This window comes from Delphinus delphis, chromosome 17, assembly GCF_949987515.2.
Source record: "Delphinus delphis chromosome 17, mDelDel1.2, whole genome shotgun sequence".
In the NCBI taxonomy this organism is placed as follows: domain Eukaryota; kingdom Metazoa; phylum Chordata; class Mammalia; order Artiodactyla; family Delphinidae; genus Delphinus; species Delphinus delphis.
In genome coordinates this window covers 43,084,125-43,102,025 of record NC_082699.1, presented here as the reverse complement: position 1 = coordinate 43,102,025, position 17,901 = coordinate 43,084,125, and the positions used below count along the sequence as shown (strand labels likewise).

At 36.4% G+C, this 17,901-nt stretch overlaps 1 protein-coding gene across 1 annotated transcript in view; it reads left to right on the top strand.

The window, feature by feature from the left end:
- The window catches only part of STK3 (serine/threonine kinase 3), a 314,477-nt gene that overhangs the window by 74,871 nt on the left and 221,705 nt on the right, over positions 1–17,901 (top strand). The gene's annotated exons all lie outside the window — the stretch shown is intronic.

The window sequence follows — 17,901 nt, the reverse complement described above, 5'->3', positions numbered from 1 at the left end:
ATAGTATTTCTTTATCTTGTTTTTTGCATTATAACCTATGATTGGTAAACAGTTGAAGTTTTATGTTTCTGAATCTTAAAAATAACTGAAAAACAATTTTTGTTTTGTTTTCCCAAATATTGTCAGGGTGTTTGAAAGTAATAGAGCTAGATTATAATTTTTTTTTCCTGGTAAATTCAGCTTTGTGAAATTTGTTTTTTAATAATAACTTTTTATGGCTATGTTTTTAACCCTCAGTAAAAGAGCTGTTTACAAAATTGTTTAGGCTAGCAATGCACCTAGTTTCCTTGCATAATTTATGAGGACAAAGTGACCTTTTTAAAATCTGTGAATGACTAAGAATAATAAATCAGTGAAATAATTTGTAATTCCATGAAACAGTATCCCAATTACTATATGTCTTTATTACATGTAGTCAGACATGTTTCAGTAAAATACATTCAGAAAAATACTTAACTACTTGAGTCAATTCGTGGTTAACCAGAATCATTTTAAAGTTTGATTGGGGAAGTACGTTGTAAGTTTATCCTACTAATTTTTTTTTTTCTGTTAGAGAAAATAAAGTAAATAGGATTTCTTTTAAAGGAAGTGAGATAGAAGTTAAAATAATCCCTGTTTTGACAAAATGGATTAAGTGATTTGTGACATTCCAATTATATATTTTAGAATTTGTATGGTGCTTAACTAACATTTATGTAAATCAGATGACTCCTGAGTGGCAGAACAATGCTTTAATTGAAGATAATTATACTCCAGTTAGAGAAGTGTTTTAAAACTGTTCCAGGGCTAAACTCAGTGTATTTGGTATTTAAAATTACCAAGTAGGAATATGAAGTAAAACTGAGTGAAATGGAAGATCTGTTTTCTTTATTTAAATGCTAATGTTACCATTTTGAGTACAGAGGAAGAATATGATCCAAGTACTTTATTTCTTGTTGCTAATAAATACAAACCAGTGAAGGTATACTGCAGTTCTAAAAGCTAGATATGGGTGGGATAATTATCCTCAGGAATCTCCTTCACCAGTTATCAAAGGAAATATTTTATCCCATTTGCATTCTTTTTTAGAAGACAGAATCCACCTAACATGTTTGGGGATCATACATTTGGTTGGCATGGTCTAATTGTTATTCTCACGGACGGTTTCCCTTGGGCTTGGGGAGGCATGGAAGGGTCTGATTCCCAGATACAAGAAGAACCCAGAGCTGCACGAGATGGCTCAGGAGCTGTGGGTGTATTATCTCTGGGTGTTGCCTTGATAACAGCTCCTGTTAAATCTCAAGAATATTCTATGCTACTTATGCTACTTTTCCTTCATTTATGTATTATTTAAAAAGAGTACCATTGTTATGAAGGTTGGCAGTATACGGGGATATGTATCATCCTCTTTTTTTTTTTAAGCACTGGAGATTGTAAATATTTGATCATTTTATAGGCATGGTCAATGGAGTGATAATCTTGATTGTTTGAATTTCAGAGGCGTGGCTGTTACTGATTGGCTAGCTTTCAAAAATGTGACCAGTGAAACAGTTGTCCTTGATCTATTAACACTCACTCCAGCAGTTAATTGTTTTCATGGTCACTAACAATCAGTCTTTTTCTAAGAGTATGGGAACTTTTTTTTTTGGCTTTATATGCTCTTTTGTTACATGCTTTGTTGTTTCTTTCAATTCTGTATACATTTTAAACAACACAAGGCATTCTTATTATTATTTTATATTGTCAGTGTTTATATTTCTACTTTTTATTGCTCTTTACTCTTTTCTGCATTTCTCAGTTGCCTGAACAGTGTTCTTTAGTGTTTTCTTATATATGGGTATGATGGTGTTAAGATCTCTCTTTTTTTTTTTTTGGTATGAAAATGTTATCTCACTTCATTTTTGAACGATACATTTGCTGGATAAAGAATTGTAAGTTGGCAATTTCTTTTAGATTTTTTATTTGTTTTAAGAGGAATGACTCTTGGAAAACCACCTAAGTAACACACTTTTTGTAGAATTATTCTTGTCTTTGAAAGAAATCTCATGGATGAACTCTTCTGGATTTTCAGTTCGATTGCTATCTGTTTTTTGATCAGGTATTTCTTTGAAAATTAAAGGCACAGGGAAGAAAATCTGACTAAGATTTGTATTTTGGTGTTTTGGTATATGCTTTTGCCTCAACTGCTCCCCCACCTTTGAGTGTTTCCCCTACCCACCAGTCTTTGCCTAGTGAATTTGTATCCATGAAGGACCAGATCAAATATCACCTCCTCTTTGAAACTTTCCCTGTTTTCCCAGGTAGTTTCTTATCTATTTGGTAATTGGTTGATTAATGAATTAGGTAAGTCTTTATTGCATATTCACTCTTACATAAAGAGCACAATAAATTCTAGCTGCCATTATTATTCTAATTTTTACTGTTATTATTATCTTACATACTTTGACTGCTAGGTAGATTGAGCATCTTGTCATATGTGTACTGGCTCTTTTATTTACTTTTTGTGCTTATCCTTTGCCTTTTGTTGTTGTCGGTGGTTGGTGGTGGTGGTCTTTTTCTTACCAGTTTGCAGGTTTGCTTGACAGTTTGCTAATAATTTTATGAGTACTTCACATTTCATTTTAAAAGTCAAGAAGCCAGTTATCTGATTGTCAGCATAGATATTAAGGAATTTCAAAATATCTCTTTCAGCGGTTTTATGCCCTGACCTATGCTTTTCCTTTGGGAAACGCCTAGGAAAAGAGAAAGACATAGAGTTAAGTTTGGGGGTTAACTAGAACTCCCAGTGATTGGAACTGAGCCTGAGTAGCAAAGGGTTGGGATTGGATTGTTGGCAGTTGAGCTGATAATGAATGGTAATTGTGGTAATTAATGGTAGTAGTACTAGGGTTAGGATGAAGGTGAAACCCTCCTATATTCCAGTGGGTGATAAAAGTTTCTCTGAGTCTTCTGGTTGCATTTAGAGTAAAAATCACTATTTGGTTAGTATTCATTGAATCTTTCAGTTTATAAGTATTGAAGGATCTATAAGTAAGTATATGTGAGTTAAATGCCTGATTTCTGTGATCAAACCCACAAACACAGCTCATGTCCTGGTATCATGTATTTTTTTTTTTTTTTACAGTATTTAAAACCATCTTTTGAGCTTGGTGAAACCTATGTGTAGATAACCTTACTGTGGTATCCTGTACTTGGAAATCACATTTAATTATTAGTTAGCTTTTAGTCTTTAGGAGAAGAGTAATTGCAGTTGCTTTCCCCTACTATAAGCCACTCAAGGGCAGAAATTTTTATATATTCATCTTGGAAATATTACAAGTGCCTGGAATAGCTACTGGCATCTAGCAACCTTTGATAAATGTTTGTTGAACTGAAACAGGATCAATTCCTTGGCTGCTTATTCTGTGAATATAAACAATCTTACTCATCTATTCAGTGTTATATTTTTGTAGATAAATTGTAATTTGCATGGCTACTACTATTCAGTATTAATGTTGTGGGTTATTGAACAGATATGATCACATATACCAAAGAAAGGCCATAAAAAGTGTGCTTGAAGGTTTCCTTGTGAGGACATATTTTAAAAACCAATATATTTTATGTTAAATGCCATTTAACTTCTAAACACTTATGCATTTCAAGTATATACTGCAAAGTAAAAATAGACAACTCTGTGAAATTGAAGCTTTTTAAAGATAGATTATATTTTTGATTACAGGCTTTCAAAATGATCTTTACATAATTCTTAAGCTGTGCCTTGACATATGGAAGAAATAGAATCCATGTCTTAGACGTTTATTGTGTATTTGGAAATGTTCTAAGAAAACGCCTAAGGTTTGTCTCTCCCACTTTGGCCCATTTTCTGATTTGACCATTTATTTTAATTCAGCCTAGCACTGTGGATTTTAGTTTTGGCTCTTCCACAAACTAGTTTTATAATCTGGTGACTTCAGCTTCCTCATCTGTTAAATAATAAGTAACATTTGTACAGTGCTTTACATTTTACTTGGCAGTTTTATTTACATTTTGGTTGAACAGAAAGGTTCAAAACACATTTATTGATCTAGGCCTGGTGCTATGCATTTGAGGTACAAATAACTCTAATAAATGTTGCTGTTGTTGCATTGTTTGCAGACTAGTTGAGGTAATACATACGTACAAAGCTAAATTTGATTCTATAAAGAGTTAGAGTTCTTTAGGGGCAGTAAAGGAGAAGCACTTAGCCTAACATGGAAGTTCAGTGAAAGCTTCATAGGAGAGAGAACCTTTAGCATGATCTTGGAAGAGGAGGAGTCATCTGTCATTAGAATCAGGCTCCACAAGAGCATGGTTTTGCCTTCTTTGTTCACTGATCTATCTCTGCTCCTTGGTCAGTGCCTGACATGCAGGATGCTGGGTAAATATTTGTTGTATGCATGAATGAATGAATGAATGAATGACTCAGAGAAGAGAGGGCAAAGGACATCTTGGGAGGGAAAACGATGATATGCTAAAATTATATTTCCGTCTTTAAAAGTCCAGTGTCATACTCCTAGATCACCTGAAGGAAAATGTTCCCAGTATCTGGTTTAAATGGATTTACTTTTCTCACACTTAATTGCTCAAAATCATTGTCATATATTAGTTTGATGGATCTATGTTAGGATCATGATCTTAGCACCATAATTTTTTGTTTTTCCTTTGTTTTTCCTTTGTTTTTTTCATGTTGAAAGAAGCAGCATATGCCATCTTTATCACTTCACTAATGTCTTCTAGCTTCTTACTCATTTTATCTATTTCCTGGAATTTATGTGATTCTTCTTTGAGAAGACATTCTTTGGAGCTTCCTGATTTCTTGTTCTAATGTGGACTCATTGCTTTTTAGGTCTGCTGTAGAGCTGCATCCTTGGAATTTCTTTTCACTGGACTCCTGGGTTAGTGCCACCATTTTCTTGTATATTTCCTATTTCCTTGGTTTTTCACTCTTGTTTCATATTCTTCCTCAACTATCTTCTTCAAGGTGTAAGAGTTAAGAGGTCAACTATTTGAATCCTTGCATATCTGAAAATGCCTTTATTTTGTTTTCATACCTGGTTGATAGTAGCCTATGTAGAATTTACATTGAAAGTAAGTTTCTCTCAGAGATGTGATAGCTTCCCTCCATTTTCTTCTAGCAGCCAGTATTGCTAATGTTATACATAGCTAATGCCTATCAGAGACTTACTTATTTGTAGGTCTCCCCCTGCCCCAGAACTTCTTAGGCTTTTTTCTGTATTCTCATGTTTCTGATGTTGCATAAGGAACAAGATATTTCACGAGGATGTGCCTGAGTGTGAGTCCTTTTTATTAGTTATGCTCAGCACTCAGTAGTTCCTTTCAAATAAACACTTGTGTCTTCTTCAGCTTTGGAAACATTTCTTCAATAGTTTCCCCCTCTGTTGTATTCATTGGATGGTGAAATCGCCTGAATTTTATTCTTTTTTTCCCTCCTAGATTTTCTGTCTCCTTTTTGGCGGTGGGGTAGGGGGTGAGTTTTTTTCTACTTTATTTTCTGACTCTTCTAACTGAACTTTTTATTTCAGCAGTTATATTTTAATTTACAAGAACTCTTATGTTTTTGATTAGTCCTTTTTCATAACATCTTGATGCTTGAGGCGTGGATGCAAAATCTTTTCTAATCACTCTAAGAAAAATAAGTTTTGAAAAAATTATTTTCTGTTTTCTGAATCATCTTTATTTCCACCGGGGTTATTGTTTCAGTTGCTTGATCCTGGTGTTGCCCATGGCAGGCTGACCACCAGAAAGGCTGACTAGCTCTCATCAGAAGCATTGGGACGATGCTTTTTGCCTGGCAGGTGTAATGTTAGGATGAGCTGGCTGGGAGCTGGCTTTAGGGGCAAGTGCCCACAGAGGCGGTTCGTTCAGTTTGTTAGCCATTCCCCTCCCTTGCCTTTTTTGGGGCCTGGGGATAAATGCCAGACTGCATGTAATCTGTATGTATAGAGTAGGGATGAGGAGCCAAGTGTTGTTCTGTTTTCTTCTTTTCAGCTTCCATGGGAAAGCTAACCTACCTTTTCCATTCCGCTTTCGCTCCTGCCCTCCCTACACAATGATTCTAACTTGGAGCCCCTTTGGTGTTTACTTGGTAATCACTCCTTGTGTTGCAGACCCCTTCTTTGCCTGCTCTTGCCTGTGACTCTTCATAGAAATACTTCCAAATTTATTATACTCTCCTGTGCTGATTCTTTATTTTTAAAATTAATTTATTTTTATTTATTTTTGGCTGCATTGGGTCTTTGTTGCTGCACACGGGCTTTCTCTAGTTGCGGTGAGCGGGGGCTACTCTGTTGCGGCGCGCGGGCTTCTCATTGCAGTGGCTTCTCTTGTTGCAGAGCACGGTCTCTAGGCGTGCGGGCTTCAGTAGTTGTGGCACACAGGCTCAGTAGTTGTGGCTCGCAGGCTCTAGAGCGCAGGCTCAGTAGTTGTGGCGCACGGGCTTAGTTGCTCCTCGGCATGTGGGATCTTTCCGGACCAGGGCTCGAACCCATGTCCCCTGCATTGGCAGGCGGATTCTTAGCCACTGCGCCATCAGGGAAGCCCTGATTCTTTTATTAAAAAATTTTTTTCTATCAGTTTAGTTGTATTTTAGAAGGAGGAAAGACAAATTAAACAAATTAACTACAAATTCAGGTTAGTTTTTGAACCTGAATCAATGATATCTCCTCTTTCCCATCCCACCTACCTCCCTATACATACTTTTATACTCTTAGGTGTTTAAATTAGCACAGCTACTTTGAGGAGTACAGTTTGATAATCTATTGTAAAGTTGAATGTATAAGCACCCTAGGATCCATCCAATGATTCTCCTTTTCCATCTGTACCTTATTCTCCTCTTCTGTCTGTACCTTACAGAAACCCTAGCACAATTGGTTAGTGAGAAATGTTCCAGAGTGTTGTCACAACAGAAAATTAGGAGCAAACTTAAATGTTGATGAGCACTAGACCTGGGTCTAGAGAATTGCTACTGTTCTTTGAGTCTCCATAGTTTTGTAGCTCTTTGGTGAAGGCAGACTCTGAGAATAGCATTCTGGTTGAAACCTTTCAGGGTACCCAGCTGTGCAGGTGGAAACGACATTAAAATACTAACTTAAAGTTTGTGTCTTAAAACACAATAAATGTCCATTTTGTTATATACGAGAAATTATTGTCTGCTTTTCCCAGGATGAAATATTGATATATTCTGTGATTGGGTGGGGAGCAGGGGAGTGGGCATTGAGGGAATACAAAATAATGGAGAGAAAGTTCCAGACTGAAGAGAGCAGTTCCTAAGTTACGTATATTTATTTACCTGAAGGCTTGTGGTGGACTTGTTATTTTATAATGGAAATAATTGGGAAAGTCAGGTTTATTCAGGTATCACTTTAGAACTGTGAAGGACACATTGAGACCATTCTTGGTAAATTCTTACCGATTGTTAGTTTTTTTTTTTTGTTAGTTTTATAGCAGTGATTCTCAACTCCAGTGACAGACGTTTGATAGATATTGTAATAGCTATTACTGTAGTACTGGTATGTGCCAAGCACATTATATAGATTATTGCATTTAATCCTCGTGTAAGGACTGAACAACTATGTGAGGTAAGAACAATTATTGACCCATTTTCCAGATGAGAAACTGAATCATAGAGTGGTAAAGTAGATTAGAGGGAAAGAAAGGGTTGAAATTATAGCTGACTGCTAGAATTGAACTGTAGAAGTTAAAAGCATAGAGTCTGGAGCCCAGAATGTCTTGAATTCTGGCTCTGCTACATACTAGTTGTGTGAACTTGGGCAAGTTTCTTAACTTTTCTGTGACTCGTTTTCTTCATTTGCTAAATGGGATAAGAAGACTACCCTACTTCATCGAGTTGTTCTGAAGATTGTACATATGTAAAGTGCTAGGAACAGCACCTGGTACAAAAGAAGCCCTATATGTATTTGCATTGTTATCGTCATCATCGTCCTATCTTCTCACTTACATAGATGGGAGTGTCTTTGCATTGTGTACATTATCAGATAATGTGTTTGGGTGGAATAATACAGAGGACTATGGAACCAAGGACAGAATCCTAACAGTCACCATTGGTACCCTGAATTATCATTGTTAATGAGGGAGGTATGTAAGCTCTGTGAGATAGAGCTTACATTTTTAGGTACAGTGAGAGTTTCTTTAATAGAATCAGGCAGTGCTATTCAGAATATACTAAGATATTTTATTTTAGTGCCCTTAGAATTAATGCCTTGTACATAATAGTCTTTTTGGTAAATGTTTGATTTGTTGTATTTTAAAAATATATATTCTGCCTTGATGTTAATTATGTACTACTTCAGACAGGTATTTTTTTCCCTTAGTGAAGGCATACCAGTTTCTTACTGATTTAAGATTTATTTGGAGCTTCAAAGTTTGATATTATTTAATCGTTAATAATAGACATCTTTTTGATATGTGTGGATTTCTATTCCATAAAGTGCTTTTTAGGGTTTATATTTGCCTCTGTGTTATTGGACTAATTCATGTTTGACTTTCCTAATCACCTTGTTGCATGTTCCCTCTTTGTGTAATAGATACTAGTTCATACGGGCTTTATAACTCCACATATATTGAGTGCTTTTCTGTTGTCTTCTGATCTCTTTTTCAGGAATCTTTTCATGTGGGAAAGGATTTTAAAATGTCTGCCCACTGACCATTTTCACAGTAGAGTATCAGTTCTCTTTCTCTTCAGATCAAGGGATTATAAGCAGCTTGTGTATATGTATATTTACATATGGTGTAAGTAGTGAAAGCTTTCATTTTGAATCACTAGTTGTCGGACTTTGTGATAGATTATTAATTTTTTTTTTTTTTTGCCAGACATCTGCAATCCAGATTTCATGAAAGAAAACCCTTCTCTGCCCTTTGGTATATAATAATGGCTAAAATATTCTAGTTATGTTTTCTAATGTATGTACTTTGTGTTGAGCAGATTTTTGTTTTTCTAGAAGAGTCCCATAAATTTTTTATTGTTTAAAACCTTGACTATTTTATATCCTCAACCTTCCTGTTTTTGGGTGGGATGAGATAGAGTGGTGAGGGGTGGAAGGGAGTTACTGAGTTGCTCTGTTGTTTTTTCCAGTGTTTTCCTCATGTTGAATACCTAAGGGCCCCATTAAATGTATGTATTGTTTTTCCCAAGAAAGAAGGAGTAAGAGGGAGAGAAATTTTGATTGTAAAGCAGTTGGAGTCTGAAGCTTGATGGATGTTCAGATAAAGCCTTGCATGTAAGCTTAAGTATTACTTTTGAGATTTAGGTATTTCAGAAATTGCTACTTAACTCCTCCAGTTTCTCTAAACCATTGATTTTTAGCAAGGGGTTTTGGTCACCATCGTGTGTTGATTGTATCATGTATGTCATAAAAACTAATGAATGCTGAAACATTTGAGGAGTTCTGTAAAATTAGATATCTAAATGCAGTTTTAATATAATGGAGTAAACATTTATTGGCCGGGGCAGGTGGTACTAGGAAAAAGAAGGCAAAAAGAGGACTTTAAAAAAGCATTCATGTTCCTTTTAAAAGACATGTTTATTCTGCTTTTCCCACCCCTTATTATTGTAACCCTTTTGTTTGGGGGCAGAAAATGGAAATCAGCTTTAGAGATCTCATGCTGTTAAATATTTGGAATAACCTCTAGCAGTTCTAGAGTTGGTCACCAGTTTGTGCTTTATACAGACCTCTTTTCCAGGAACCTCCCGCTTTTTGGTATCTACTTGAAATTTACTACATCAGTTTCAACTCTTGGTTATAAATTACAGAAAACTCATCCTAAACTGGCTTGAGCCAAGAAGGGAATTTATTTGCTCACATAACAAAAAATCTTTGCAGAGCTAGTTTCATGCATGGTTTGATTCAAGGTGAAAGGAATTACTTGGATTCGTCTCTTTGTCCTGATACTTCTGTATTGACTCCACTCTCAGACTCTTACCTTATAGTGACAAGATGGCTGCTAGCAGCTACCTGGATTATACCTTTCTAGTTGAAACCCAGCAGGGTTGTACCTCACTGCTTCTGAATGGGTCATGTACCTTTTTCTGTGGCCATTGGAATGTGATGGGGTAACTGGATTAGCTCTAGGACATGTGTCTAACCTGGAGCTAGGATGGAGCTGACTGCTAGAATTCATGGCCTGAGGATGGGGAAGTAGTGATTCCCTAAAGGGAAATGAGGGTATGTTAGGAGGAGAAGGGTGAATGGGTGTTCGAATGGCCCAAAATAACAGGTATATCTATGTATTTACCAAACCTAAAATCAAAACAAGATATATCAAGAATAAAACACACGCACGCGCGTGCATACAAAACCCTCTAAAATAACTCCCAAAATGAACGTTCGGTGTTAGAAGAGGTATCTGTTAACAGTGGCAGTTAAAACTGTGGGGACCTCAACCTTTTCTCCCTTTTGTCACAGTAAGATACAGTAAGGGCTGTATCTCAAGGAGCCTGCTCCTCTGTGTCAGCAGTAAGTGTTTGCTGTAAGAATTCTGGAAAGTCTGCTTTTCAGGATTACAGATCCATGGTTTCATTTAGACAATGGTGGCCTAACCCTGTTTTTAGTTGTGGTGTCCATGGCCCCTTCTCTTATAAGGATTTTCTCAACCTGAACAGGTACTGCTGTTCAGTACTATACTAGAATCTTTGGAGAGTGAGTCCTTTTGTATGGAAAGTAATTCTTGCTCCTTATTTGGTGTCTCCCATACAGTGAGATTCAGTTCTAAGTGTATTTCACACATGCCTCTTAAAGTTCCAAGCCACAGCATTAACATGACCATGCACTGTAGGATTAGACCCTTAGAATTTTTCATAGCAATCATGTGCCCCATCTTAATCTCTGATTAAATACATCATACGCATCACGCTCCATTACATCTTTTCTAAATCTTTTGATTGGATTATAAACACTTTTCTTTATGATCTTTCCACATTGCAAAATAGTCCCTCCAATAGACTTTCTCTTCTACCTTAACTAAGTAAATTAAACTTACAAAAGTATTTCCTTGGCTTCCCTTATTGGTAAGCTGCCCAGTCTTCACCTTAGTTGCTATATTTCTTGGCATTTCTCCCAGTTCTATTTCCCTTTCATAAGTCAGGCCCACCTTCGTGCACTTTATTTTTATATCGTACATTCCTCTCCTGGCAGACTGCCCGTCACTGCCAGATCTACGATGAGCCCTCCCTCCCTGTCATAAGCCTGACCCATAGCGCACTGTGACAGTGGTTATTTGGAATGACGTGGTTTAGTGGAAGGACTCGTGGATGTGGAATCAGAAAACTAAACATCAGTTCCTGGGTTGTTATGTGTTAGCTCTGTGACCCTGGTACGTTGTGTAACTCCTTTAAACTTCAGATGGCCTAATCCTAAAATGGATCTGATATCATATTACTTGCCTTATCTACCTCAGTGTTTTCTTGTGAGGAACAAAGATGATGAGTGTCAGAGCATTTTGTAACCTATAAAGTTCTATACAAATGTAAATTGTATTTTATTACTATTAAGGCAAAAACTTAAAAAGATGGGATTTAGATTTTAATTATTAGTGATTTAAGAATTTTATGATATTTGTTGAAATAGTGGATATTCTCTAGTATTAGAAAAACATATTAAAAGATTGTTGTCTTATACAGTGAAATATTATTTAATCTTAGGAAGTCAAGAAATGTATGTAAGTTAATTTTCCAGAAAATGGAAATTCAGCTCCTTAGGTAGCAAATCTCTAATTTTAACAGTTTTAGATGGAGATCTTTTAAAACAGTGTTGCATAATTCTTTAAACTTTTAGAATGTGTAAACTCCTCCCATTTTAATTATATAAATTAAGGGGAAAAAAAGTAATATGAGCACATTGTAAAACTTTCAAATAGTACAGAAGAGGAACTTAGCGTCTCCTTACTCAGCCCTTAGTTTTACTTCCTGGAGGAGATGTCAGTTAGTTTCTTGTGGCTTCTTTCGGCACATACGTATGCATATTTTGTTTTAAACAAGGGATTTATACTGCATATGTGGTGTTCTATACCTTGCCTTTTTTTTTTTTTAAACTTCTGATGTATCTCAGAGATCTTCCCATACCAGTACATATAGGTCTGTGTGTATATAACAGAATGTATTTTTTTCAGTACTTTGGATAAAATGAGTTCCAACTGACCAATTTTTGTTGTTGTTGTAATCAAAGCTGCAGGAAACTTTCGTAGGTATTTATTGGTATACCTGTGTTGTGACGGCCATTGGATACCTGAAAAATGGAATTACTGGGTTAGAGAGCATGTTCATTTTTAATGACAATTCCTTTCTTTTTTTTGTTTTGTTTTGTTTTGGTTGAGAGGTGCTACCTAAGCCCTATGTTAGTTTTTAGTGCTTAGGCAGTTTCAGTTTGAATTATGAAAGAAAGAATTTTGGATTTTGCTTTCAGTGCCTTCCTGCTTAACTGCATGCTTTGACATCACTTCATCTCAAAATTAGAAATTTTGACTAAAAAATCCATTGGGATTTTAAGCAAGTTTACATACCTATTAGCTACTACTGCAGTTGCTGCTGCTGCTACTACTACTACTGCTGTAAATGATTTTATTATTACATTCTCCACACTAGCTTACCTACTTTTAGTCTTTGGCTGAGAGTCTGCTGTCACAGTCTCCTTCTTAAAAGTTGAGGTACAATCATACCATCTTTCCATTTAAAAATGTGTAGGCACGTAAAGCAGAACTGACCCCTAACCTACCTTTGCATTCTGCACTGTTTTCCTATACATGTTACAGTCAGACACAAAGAACTGGTACTGGATTTCGTTTATTTGTGTGCCCATTCCCTTTACACATACCTAGTATTCCATTCCCTCTTTTGTCTCCTGACAAACTTTGTTCATTCTTCAAGAGTCAGCTCAAAAGTCACCTCCTCTGTGAAGACTTCCTTGTATGGGGAGAGTGCTGTGGTGAGATTGTCAAGGCTGCAAGAACTGTATCGTTCAAGACCTTGAGGGTTAAAGTATATGGTTTGGATTTTATTTTAAGAGTACTGGTTCTGGGCTTCCCTGGTGGCGCAGTGGTTGAGAGTCCGCCTGCCGATGCAGGGGACACGGGTTCATGCCCCAGTCTGGGAAGATCCCACATGCCGCGGAGTGGCTGGGCCCGTGAGCTGTGGCCACTGAGCCTGCGCGTCCGGAGCCTGTGCTCTGCAACGGGAGAGGCCACAACAGTGAGAGGGTCGCGTACCGCAAAAAAAAAAAAAAAAGAGTACTGGTTCTGATTAATCACCTGCTGTCCTGGAGTGCTCCTATACCTAATCTTGTTGTAGCAGGCATTTTTTAATATTGTAATTATTTGTTCCTGTTCCCTTCCTTCCCCACTAAATTACAAGCACCATGAAGGCAAGGACAGTATAACAGGCTCTCAGTAAATTTTGTTGGTGCCTACCGTCTGTTTTTGTGTTTGGATATTAAATGAAATGATACCTGTAACGTGGCTGGTATAGTAAAAGCTCAGTAAGTGTGAGTTGTTGATATTATCATTATCATCACTGGACAGATAAATCCTTACTTGGGGAATAAAGGGTGATTTCTTGAAAGAGGTGAGATTTGATCCAGGCCTTAAAAGACCATGTGAGGATTACACTGGTGAGTTTTGCTCAAATGGTTTTCAAAACTTCATGAAAAGTCACTGTGCAAGTTAAAACTTAAAATTTGATAATAAAGTTTCTATAGTTATCTGTCTATGGCATTTGAAAAGGGGAACTATGTCTCATTTTTTGGTTTGTTTCCTTAATAGATAGTAAGTATTAAATATAGAATTAATGTATTATTTTATATGCATAAATAACTATGTCAAACAGGCAGGATTTAGCTAAGATTGTCAAAGATTCATTTTTAGAAAGTTAACATTCTTAATTTTGTATGAACTTACAAAGCCTCCCTTGAATTTGTTTTTACTAAAGTAAAAACATTAAGGCAGTACGTGTATTTTAAAACAGCTTGTGCATGTGCTCTTCAGACTCCTTGGTGGGTGCATTTTTATCAAAACCATATACACAGTGACATACTAAATGTATCATATTATTGTACTAATCATATGACTCTAGAAACAAAAGTAACCAGAGGACTAAAGCCTATCAAAACCATCTTTTTGTTTTTGTACAATGGGATTCTTTTTAAATTTGCCAATGAATTCATACCAGTATTGAAACCAGATGTAGACTTCCGTCTTTTAATGTATTAGCTCAGCTATAAAGTCTTATTTCCATCTCTGATTACTGAATATTTCATTCATGGTGTAGTATCACTCTCCCGTCCTCCTTTTTCTTTTCTTTTTTTTTTAAACTAGGCTCTAAAATATGATTCAAATGATTTTAAAATGACATTGCTGCATTTGTATAGTGACAAATAAAATTAAATCTGTATTGTATTGACGATAACCTAATAAAATCCACAAATGAAGTACTCTGTTGATGAAGTTTTTCATTGGAATAGATTCTTTTTTTTTGCGGTACGTGGGCCTCTCACTGTTGTGGCCTCTCCCGTTGCGGAGCACAGGCTCCGGACGCGCAGACTCAGCGGCCATGGCTCACGGGCCCAGCTGCTCCGCAGCATGTGGGATCTTCCCGGACTGGGGCACAAACCCATGTCCCCTGCGTCGGCAGGCAGACTCTCAACCACTGCGCCACCAGGGAAGCCCATGGAATGGATTCTTGACAGATACTACTAAAAGAAGTGTTAGCTGTGGTTTGAGAATGGATCTAAGCATTTTCCATCTTAGAACTAAAATCTTGTGTTACCTCTTTCTGTATAAAGCAGATACTCTCTTTTGTGTTTTTCTTTTCTCCCTAAATATTTTCAATATAAAACTCAGGAGTTTGAAATCTATCTGATGAAAAGTCATAATTATAGAAATAAAGATACTAAAAATTTTTATAGTAATGGGAAGAAGTACTTCTCTCTGTTGCCAAAAAGAAATCTATTTGGTAACTGGTTGTGTTTGTATGCAAATGAAATTTGTTAAAAACATTTAAAGATTGTTTGAAAACAAAACTCTGCTTAGGAAAATGACTGTCAACTAACTCCTTTCCCCCTCCACCCCAAATAGTCCGTATGTGTCCAAAGGATACGAAATAAACATCTAGATCAAGGCCTACATCTAGGAAGGCCTGCACTCCTTCCTTTCCTAGTCTCCATTAGTGACACAAAATACGTGTAGAATGGTTTAAATGTTGATATAGATATTGTTCTTTTCCAAAGTTCATTTGCTACCATTGATATTTAAAAGAGACCAAGTAAACGTTTTTTGCTCCAAATTTGCTAAGATTTACCTGCATTTTGACACTTACAAGGCTGAAATTTGGCCCATCACTTTTTTTTTCTTTCTCCAAACTCCATTTCTTATCGAAGCCAATTTAGTAAGATTCAGTTCACTTTCTTTCTAAATTTATGTACAGAAAACTTCACATTTTGGGGAGTACAGTTCTAAGACTTTTGACAAGTGTATAAAGTCTTGTGAGTACCACCAAAATCAAGATATAGAACAGACAGCCCCACACCCCCCAATACCCAGTCCTGCTGTGTGTTTATAGTCACCCCTCTCTCCACACTTAATCTCTGGCCACCACTGATCTGCTTTTTGTTCCTATAGTCTTTTTTTTTTAACATCTTTATTGGAGTGTAATTGCTTTACAATGCTGTGTTAGTTTCTGCTGTATAACAAAGTGAATCAGCTATACACATACATATATCCCCATATCCCCTCCCTCTTGCATCTCCCTCCCACCCTCCAGGTGGACACAAAGCACCGAGCTGATCTCCCTGTGCTATGAGGCTGCTTCCCACTAGCTATCTGTTTTACATTTGGTAGTGTATATATGTCCATGCCACTCTCTTATTTCGTCCCAGCTTACCCTTCCCCCTCCCCATGTCCTCAAGTCCATTCTCTCTGTCTGCGTTTTTATTCCTGTCCTGCCCCTAGGTTCTTCAGAACCATATATATTTCTTTTAGCTTCCAAATATATGTGTTAGCATACGGTATTTGTTTTTCTCTTTCTGACTTACTTCACTCTGTATGATAGACTCTAGGTCCATCCACCTCACTACAAATAACTCAATTTTGTTTCTTTTTGTGGCTGAGTAATATTCCATTGTATATATGTGCCACATCTTCTTTATCCATTCATCTGTCGATGGACCCTTAGGTTGGTTCCATGTGGCTATTGTAAATAGAGCTGCAATGAGCACTGTGGTACATGACTCTTTTTGAATTATGGTTTTCTCATGGTATATGCCCAGTACTGGGATTGCTGGGTCGTATGGTAGTTCTATTTTTAGTTTTTTAAGGAATCTCCATACTGTTCTCCATAGTGGCTGTATCAGTTTACATTCCCACCGACAGTGCAAGAGGGTTCCCTTTTCTCCACACCCTCTCCAGCATTTATTGTTTGTAGATTTTTTGATGATGGCCATTCTGACTGGTGTGAGGTGATACCTCGTTGTAGTTTTGATTTGCATTTCTCTAATGATTAGTGATAGTGAGCATCCATTCATGTGTTTGTTTGACCTATCACTTTTTACCATTTTTTGCATCTTAGTGGAAGGAAGGAAAATGGGCCTCACTTGATATCTGAGTGCCACTTCATAGCTATCATATTTCTATTCTTCAGTTAATTATTTGAGTTACTGTACTGATGGTCTTTCCTTTCTCTGGACAGGGAACTACTTTTCTTATTCAAAGCCTAATTTTAATGCCAGTTCCTCTTTCCTTCCCTAATTAATCACTCTCTACTCTGGTTCCATTTCACTTTGAAAGTGCTTTTTATAGTAGTTTATAAGTCTGTCTTTCATGCTAGGTTGGAACTCCATGAGGTTAAAAGTTAGAGATGTTTTAAAGTCAACATAGAGCAGGTGCTTAATAAATGTTTTTTCAGAGAATGAATGTTTTCTAGGGCTTTTTGGAAAATATACTTTCTTAGATCACTGTTACACATGGCTTATACTCTTATACATGCCACACATGTTATTCTCAGCAACATTGTGACCCGTATGGGATAATTTTACAATTGATACTTCGTTATTTTGATTTGCTTTTCTTTGATAATTAGTGCAGTTTAATATTTTTCATGTATGTTAACTAGCCCTATTATAAGTTTTGTGAATTGCATATTCATTTCCTTGCCTATTTATTTATTGAGATTTTATTGTTTTTCTTGTGAGCTCTTTATGTTCTAAGTAATTCTGTATACTAAGTATCTTACTGTATTTGCTGTGAATATTTTTCTGTTTTCTAAGCTTATAGTTTTTATGTAGACAAAGCTAATAAATTCTCATAATTCTTTGCTTTTATTGATTAGAAACTCTTCTTGCCTACTGATTTGATACTTACTTTGATTTTTGTTTACTTTTATTTAACTGTTTTTAAAATGTTTAAATAATTCATCTATGTGCTCTTTTTAGTGGGGTTAAGCATCTGTTTTCAATAAAATACTCAGAAAGCTACCTCTGATGTCTTCAGTTAAGGTCACTTTTCAGGCTAGGTGAGTCTGCTTACTTGCTGAGTTCATTTACAGGTATACTTGTTTTGTTTGGCCGGCACACCATTTAAAATAATTTAGATTTGAATGCTAAGATGCAGTAGGCATTCTGCCTGATACACAGGGCTGCTGTTCAGTTTTACTGTTTGTTTCTGGCTGGTATCTATTCTTACTGTTGTTAACCACTGTAGCTGTTCTGACTGGTTGGCTTTATGGCTCGTGACTGTTCTGATTACATATTGCTTTTACTCTTTGTCAGATACATATCTTGAATATCACCTTTGGAACAAGCCTTGCAACTCCCTATTTTCTTATATTGAGACTAGTTCATATATTCATGTTTGTGACATCTGGCAGTGATGTGATAGTCTATAGAG